The sequence below is a fragment of the Oncorhynchus masou genome, chromosome 22 (genome assembly GCF_036934945.1).
Source record: "Oncorhynchus masou masou isolate Uvic2021 chromosome 22, UVic_Omas_1.1, whole genome shotgun sequence".
NCBI classification, from domain to species: domain Eukaryota; kingdom Metazoa; phylum Chordata; class Actinopteri; order Salmoniformes; family Salmonidae; genus Oncorhynchus; species Oncorhynchus masou.
In genome coordinates, this window is record NC_088233.1 from 1571537 (window position 1) to 1579747 (window position 8211).

Genomic DNA, 8211 nt, shown 5'->3' on the forward strand with positions numbered 1-8211 from the left:
GTACACATTCACAGTGGCGCTAAATATAAGGGCTGCAAATGCAGATAAATGAAAGTCAGATAAATGAAAAGCCGATTACTTGGGGGTCTCAGAGACTCATACGGTTAACATTGGTTGACAAGGCACGAGGTCAGAGTTATCATCTTCATCAAATTAACTAACTCAAAACAACACAGCCTGGTCTCTGTTTTTGTCGGAAACCTTCTATCACCCAAGGATTTATTAAAGGATAAACATGATCAGATTAATAGTTATGTGTATTGTATTGATGTATAGTTTTACCCAGTGGCTCTGATTGGTGAAAACAACCAGCCTGCTGTGAATGAGATGTAACTTGAGAGCCTCTGTACCATTGAACAAGGACTTGTCTGCTTCGCAGCATTAAGAGGGATGTCATGTCAGGGCAGGCAAGGCATCGGAACTCCCACTACATAATCACTGTATTTTGCCCAGTAACAACCCAAGGTTGTTTCTTTTCTGCTCAAATTGATTGCTCCATAGTTTCATAATGTCATTGATTGTTGCCACAGAAGTGCTAGACATTGTTTTGGCAACATTCACTTGTCTTGCAATCCAGAGTCATACGTTGTCCATGACCAGAAGGACATTCTTGCAGAAACGTACATGTGTTTCAGTTGGAACATGCAGCCAGGTGGACAAACATTTGATTTGGCTTCTGCATATCATTCAGGGAGTGTAATAAAAACGTGGCTTCTGTAAACATCCTCTCACATATCCTTTTCAAAGACATTCAGCTCATAAGTACCTTTTTATTTAGGCAGAACAGCTGATAGAATACTGATTGAACAAGTATTCAATTAGAATGTCCATTAGAATGTCCATTAGAATGTCCATTAGAATGTTCATTAGAATATTCATTAGAATGTCCATTAGAACATTAGAATGCCCATAAGAATGTCCATTAGAACATTAGAATGTCCATAAGAATGTCCATTAGAACATTAGAATGTCCATAGGAATGTCCATTAGAACATTAGAATGTCCATTAGAATGTTCATTAGAATGTCCATTAGAATGTTCATTAGGATGTTCCATTAGAATGTCCATAGGAATGTCCATTAGAACATTAGAATGTCCATAAGAATGTCCATTAGAACATTAGAATGTCCATAGGAATGTCCATTAGAACATTAGAATGTCCATTAGAATGTTCATTAGAATGTCCATTAGAATGTCCATTAGAATGTCCATTAGAACATTAGAATGTCCATAAGAATGTCCATTAGAACATTAGAATGTCCATAGGAATGTCCATTAGAACAATAGAATGTCCATTAGAATGTCCATTAGAATGTTCATTAGAATGTCCATTAAATATTCATTAGAATGTCCATTAGAATGTTCATTAGAATGTCCATTAGAATATTCATTAGAATGTCCATTAGAATATTCATTAGAATGTCCATTAGAACATTAGAATGTCCATTAGAATATTCATTAGAATGTCCATTAGAATATTCATTAGAATGTCCATTAGAATATTCATTAGAATGTCCATTAGAATGTCCATTAGAATGTTCATTAGAATGTCCATTAGAACATTAGAATGTCCATTAGAATATCCATTAGAATATTCATTAGAATGTCCATTAGAATGTTCATTAGAATGTCCATTAGAATGTCCATTAGAATGTCCATTAGAATGTTCATTAGAATGTTCATTAGAATATTCATTAGAATGTCCATTAGAATGTCCATTAGAATGTCCATTAGAATGTTCATTAGAATATTCATTAGAATATTCATTAGAATGTCCATTAGAACATTAGAATGCCCATAAGAATGTCCATTAGAACATTAGAATGTCCATTAGAATGTTTGTATAATTCCATATTCCATATTGCAGATGACTTCAGGTAATAGACCTATGCTGACCACCAATGACGCAGCAGAGGAAGGAAACCCCTTGCTTTCCTGAACAGGTGGGTCATCACTGCCATTTGGTGGCTGAAGTTACTTTCTCCCTCAACAACACAGTGGCCTTTTTGTATACAGCACAGGGAAAAAATATGTCTAGCCTACTGTTGGAAGGACTCACTGTCATAAGTGTCATTATAGCGGTGACGTGTAGTATGTAAACAGCCAGGGGTGTGGTGTCATTGTGACGGTGCAGTATGTAAACAGCCAGGGGGTGTGGTGTCATTGTGACGGTGCAGCATGTAAACAGCCAGGGGGTGTGGTGTCAGGAAGTGGCACATGCCTAAAGGAACATCTGACTGATGAGAAACAGAAAGTGAAAATGAATGTTTTCAGTGTGCATGAGAGACAGACAGACAGACAGACAGACCACTCTGATGAAGGTGAGTGATTAGTAGTGATACACATTATAATTTTTGAAGTGTCATTGTGAAGGAACTAGGTTTAAAAGTTGACCAAGGAGCAGGTCATGTTTCTCATTCAGCGTTAGGCTGGGTCGGCTTGCTACAACATCATGATATAACATTCAGGGTAAGACAGTAACCCTGTCTCCGCATCATTGTTTAGTGTTGTGGAGGAAACTGACGTGTGTGTGGTGTGTGTTCTCAGGTTCCTGTCGATAATGGCGGGCATCATTGGGTCGATGGGCAAGAGGTCAACCAAGAGTCGATCTCTCAACGTACAGAACAGCATCGCCAACAAAGAAATGGTACTTTTATTCATTACAAAGTGTCACAGCTTTTCATGTCTTCTCTCTCACAACCCCTTGGTCATGATTGAATCCAGGATCTTTGATTCAAATCGAAAAATGTTAACATCTCGTCGTTGTTGTTGGTGGGTGACCATGCAGATGGTGTACCTCTGAGAAATGTTCACATCACCAAGCCACGTCTTTGCAGCGCTAAGGAAGTGGTGAAATACATACAGTGGGGCAAAAAAGTATTTAGTCAGCCGCCAATTGTGCAAGTTCTCCCACTTAAAAGATGAGAGAGGCCTGTAATTTACATAAATACATATATACGTCTGTCTGTAAAGAATTCTAGTCACAGAATCCTCAGCATGCGCTGTCATATCTGTTCTTCACCAGACTGTGGTTGGCTTCCATCCTGTCTTTAACACAGTTAGGAACAAGTTAACAGCAGGTAATGTAGAAGGTAACTGTTAGAAGGTAACTGTTAGTTATCAGATAGCAGTTAAGGTAACAGCTAACAGTTAGGGCAAAGGTGACAGATAACAGTTAGGGCAAAGGTGACAGATAACAGTTAGGGCAAAGGTGACAGATAACAGTTAGGGCAAAGGTGACAGATAACAGTTAGGGCAAAGGTGACAGATAACAGTTAGGGCAAAGGTGACAGATAACAGTTAGGGCAAAGGTGACAGATAACAGTTAGGTAGAAGGTAACAGGTAACAACTAGGTAACAGTTAAGGTAACAGCTAACAGTTAGGGCAGAGGTGACAGATAACAGTTAGGGCAAAGGTGACAGATAACAGTTAGGGCAAAGGTGACAGATAACAGTTAGGTAGAAGGTAACAGTTAGGTAACAGGTAACATTGTTAGGTAGCAGTTAACACATTGCAGATAAGTTAAGTAGAAGGTACGTTAGGTAATAATTATCAGTTAGGTAGCAGGTAACAGTTAGGTAATAATTATCAGTTAGGTAACAGGTAACAGTTAGGCAACAGGTAACAGTTAGGTAGAAGGTAACAGTTAGGTAGAAGGTAACAGTTAGTTAACAGGTAACATTGTTAGGTAGCAGTTAACACATTGCAGATAAGTTAAGTAGAAGGTACGTTAGGTAATAATATCAGTTAGGTAGCAGGTAACAGGTAACAGTTAGGTAATAATTATCAGTTAGGTAGCAGGTAACAGGTAACAGTTAGGTAACAGGTAACAGTTAGGTAACAGGTAACAGTTAGGTAACAGGTAACAGTTAGGTAGCAGGTAACAGTTAGGTAACAGGTAACAGTTAGGTAGCAGGTAACAGTTAGGTAGCAGGTAACAGTTAGGTAGCAGGTAACAGTTAGGTAGCAGGTAACAGTTAGGTAACAGGTAACAGTTAGGTAACAGGTAACAGTTAGGTAATAATTATCAGTTAGGTAGCAGGTAACAGGTAACAGTTAGGTAACAGGTAACAGTTAGGTAACAGGTAACAGTTAGGTACCAGGTAACAGTTAGGTAACAGATAACAGGCAGGTAACAGTAAGGTAACAGTTAGGTAACAGGTAACAGTTAGGTAGCAGGTAACAGTTAGGTAGCAGGTAACAGTTAGGGAGCAGGTAACAGTTAGGTAGCAGGTAACAGTTAGGGAGCAGGTAACAGTTAGGTAGCAGGTAACAGTTAGGTAGCAGGTAACAGTTAGGTAATAATTATCAGTTAGGTAGCAGGTAACAGGTAACAGTTGGGTAACAGTTAGGTAGCAGGTAACAGTTAGGTAACAGGTAACAGTTAGGTAACAGTTAGGTAATAATTATCAGTTAGGTAGCAGGTAACAGGTAACAGTTGGGTAACAGGTAACAGAAAACAGTTAGGTAGCAGGTAACAGAAAACAGGTAGCAGGTAACAGTTGGGTAATGGGTAATAGTTAAAGGTAACAGTTAGGTAACAGGTAACAGTTAGGTAACAGGTAACATTTAGGTAACAGGTAACAGTTAGGTAGAAGGTAACAGTTAGGTAACAGGTAACAGTTAGGTAACAGGTAACATTGTTAGGTAGCAGTTAACACATTGCAGATAAGTTAAGTAGAAGGTCTAGGTAATAATTATCAGTTAGGTAACAGGTAACAGTTAGGTAACAGGTAACAGTTAGGTAACAGGTAACAGGTAACAGTTAGGTAACAGGTGAGTTAGGTATCAGGTAATAGTTGGGTAACAGGTAACAGGCGAGTTAGGTATCAGGTAATAGTTGGGTAACAGGTGAGTTAGGTGTTGGGTAACAGGTAACAGGTGAGTTAAGTATCAGGTAACCGGTGAGTTAGGTGTCAGGTAATAGTTGGGTAGCACCGTTACCAGATCTCGGTAACGCCTGCAGAACGGTCTGGTTCTGTGACAGCGGTTTTTATATTTGACTTCAGACTTTACGTGCAAATTCATCATGGGGCTAATGACAAACAAACCACTCATTCATTCAAATCAATTTACAGTAGGCCTGTAAGTCCTGTACTCTCCATTGCAATCAGTTGAATTGGATTGCATTCCAATGGACAGAATAGTGTTGTTGACTGTTGTGTGTTGCTATCTGTTTGTCTGCAGATTGAGTCGTGTTGTTCTGTTTGTCGACTAAATTGTTCTGGATAAGAGAGTCTGCTAAATGACCAAAATGTAAAATGGTGTGCTGTGTGTAGTGTAAAGTGTATTGTGTTGTTTGTAGAGCTGCATGGTGCACAGAAGACGGTGGATGATCCTCATCTTCCTCATCTTCCTCATCCTGCTGGTGATTGGAGTCTCCTTCGCTGTGTGTTTAGGTACAGCGTTTCTGTTTCCGCTTCTATTGTTAATGCTCTGGTTGTCCTTACCATAGGTCATCCGTGTCTTTACCACTATAGAATGGAATAGAGCAGAGTGGAATAGAGTGGAATAGAGCAGGGTGGAATAGAGTGGAATAGAGCAGAGTGGAATAGAGCAGAGTGGAATAGAGCAGAGTGGAATAGAGCAGAGTGGAATAGAGCAGAGTGGAATAGAGCAGAGTGGAATAGAGCAGAGTGGAATAGAGCAGAGTGGAATAGAGCGGAATGGAATAGAGCGGAATGGAATAGAGCAGAGTGGAATAGAGCAGAGTGGAATAGAGCAGAGTGGAATAGAGCAGAGTGGAATAGAGCGGAGTGGAATAGAGCAGAGCGGAATAGAGCGGAATGGAATAGAGCGGAATAGAGCAGAGCGGAATAGAGCAGAATGGAATAGAGAGGAATAGAGTGGAATAGAGCAGAATGGGTTAGAGCAGAGTGGAATAGAGTGGAATAGAGCAGAATGGAATAGAGTGGAATAGAGCAGAGTGGAATAGAGCAGAGTGGAATAGAGCAGAGTGGAATAGAGCAGAGTGGAATAGAGCGAATAGAGCGGAATAGAGCAGAGTGGAATAGAGCAGAGTGGAATAGAGCAGAGTGGAATAGAGCAGAGTGAATAGAGCAGAGTGGAATAGAGCAGAATGGAATAGAGCAGAATGGAATAGAGCGGAATAGAGCAGAATGGAATAGAGCAGAATAGAGCAGAATGGAATAGAGCAGAATGGAATAGAGCAGAATGGAATAGAGCGGAGCGGAATAGAGTTTAGCGAATAGAGCGGAGCGGAATAGACGAGCGGAATAGAGCAGAGCGGAATAGAGCAGAGCGGAATAGAGCAGAGCGGAATAGAATAGAGCGAATAGAGCAGAGCAGAATGGAATAGAGCGGAATAGAGCAGAGCGGAATAGAGCAGAGCAGAATGGAATGGAGCGGAATAGAGCAGAGCGGAATAGAGCAGAGTGGTATAGAGCAGAGTGGAATAGAGTGGAATAGAGTGGAATAGAGCGGAATAGAGCAGAGTGGAATAGAGCGAATAGAGCGGAATGGAATAGAGCAGAGCGGAATAGAGCGGAATGGAATAGAGCGGAATAGAGCAGAGCGGAATAGAGCAGAATGGAATAGAGAGAATAGAGTGGAATAGAGCAGAATGGGTTAGAGCAGAGTGGAATAGAGTGGAATAGAGCAGAATGGAATAGAGCGGAATAGAGCAGAGTGGAATAGAGCAGAGTGGAATAGAGCAGAGTGGAATAGAGCAGAGTGGAATAGAGCAGAGTGGAATAGAGCAGAGTGGAATAGAGCGGAATGGAATAGAGTGGAATAGAGTGGAATAGAGCAGAGTGGAATAGAGCAGAATGGAATAGAGCGGAATAGAGCAGAATGGAATAGAGCAGAATAGAGCAGAGCGGAATAGAGCAGAATGGAATAGAGCGGAATAGAGCAGAGTGGAATAGAGCAGAGTGGAATAGAGCAGAATGGAATAGACAAAAATAGAATCGGAGATAATAAAATAGATTAGGTCACTGTATGGACATGTGCCTTAAACTTGCTTCATATATAATGCATGTGACTAAAAATAGCAGAGTTGTAGATTGTGTGTTATCTGTCTGATTCTGACACTGTCTGGCTCTTCTTCTCTCTGGTTGAACAGTGATCCATGACACTGTCTGGCTCTTCTTCTCTCTGGTTGAACAGGGATCCATGATGACATAGACGAAGTACGATCCAGCGTTGTTTGAGATGCCGCGATGTTTCAACGGAAGCTTCAGACTGACCAATCAGATATTCATACCAGATCTGCTATCCCCAGCGTCCAATCAGAGTAAGGCCCTGTCCAGCCAACTACAAGAAAGGTACCTCGCATTTATGACTTTCATGAATGTTTTGAAATCTCACTGTAAATCTATTTATGACCTTCAACGCATCAAGAATGCATGTTTGAAGCATGCTTGTTTAATAACAAGTGAGTTACTACAACATATCATCTGGCTGTGAATGTATTTTTTTTTTTTTTTTTTTTTTTTTTTTTTACCTTTATTTAACTAGGCAAGTCAGTTAAGAACAAATTCTTATATTCAATGACGGCCTAGGAACAGTGGGTTACCTGCCTGTTCAGGGGCAGAAAGACAGATTTGTACCTTGTCAGCTCGGGGGTTTGAACTTGCAACCTTCCTAGTCCAACGCTCTAACCACTAGGCTACCCTGCCGCCCCAATTCTACGGAAGAGGATCAGGGCCTAATGAAGAGGGGAAAAAGGCTAACGTGGTGGTACCTGGTTTATTATTTAAATTTTTTCAATTTTGAGAATAATGTGTCAAAATGTTTTAAATCAAGTCACAGTTACAGTCTAATTCAACATATCTCCTGGTTCCCTGTTGCTGTCGCACGCCACTGTTGAAATGCCCGAGTTAAATGACCTGGTGAAACTATACTTTAGAATTGGATTCAGTAGCAAGGAAATCCTTGCTCTCTTAGCACATAATTACCATATTACTAAAAGTAGGACCTGAAAGAGGGTTACGCCACAGATTCTTTTCAGAATGAGGAACCACACAGAGTCGGATGAGGCATGTGAAAGACACATTTCAGTTGAATACATTCAACTAGGTATCATCCCCGTTTGCTTCCGTCTTTAGACTAGTTTTTCCTTAGAATAGGCACAATCACCCACCCCGATCAAATGTCAACACAGTTCACTTTCATAGCAGCCACACACAAAACAGCTCGTTGTATATATCATTCCTTCACGCATCTATCTACTTCGCTCGCTCCCCTCC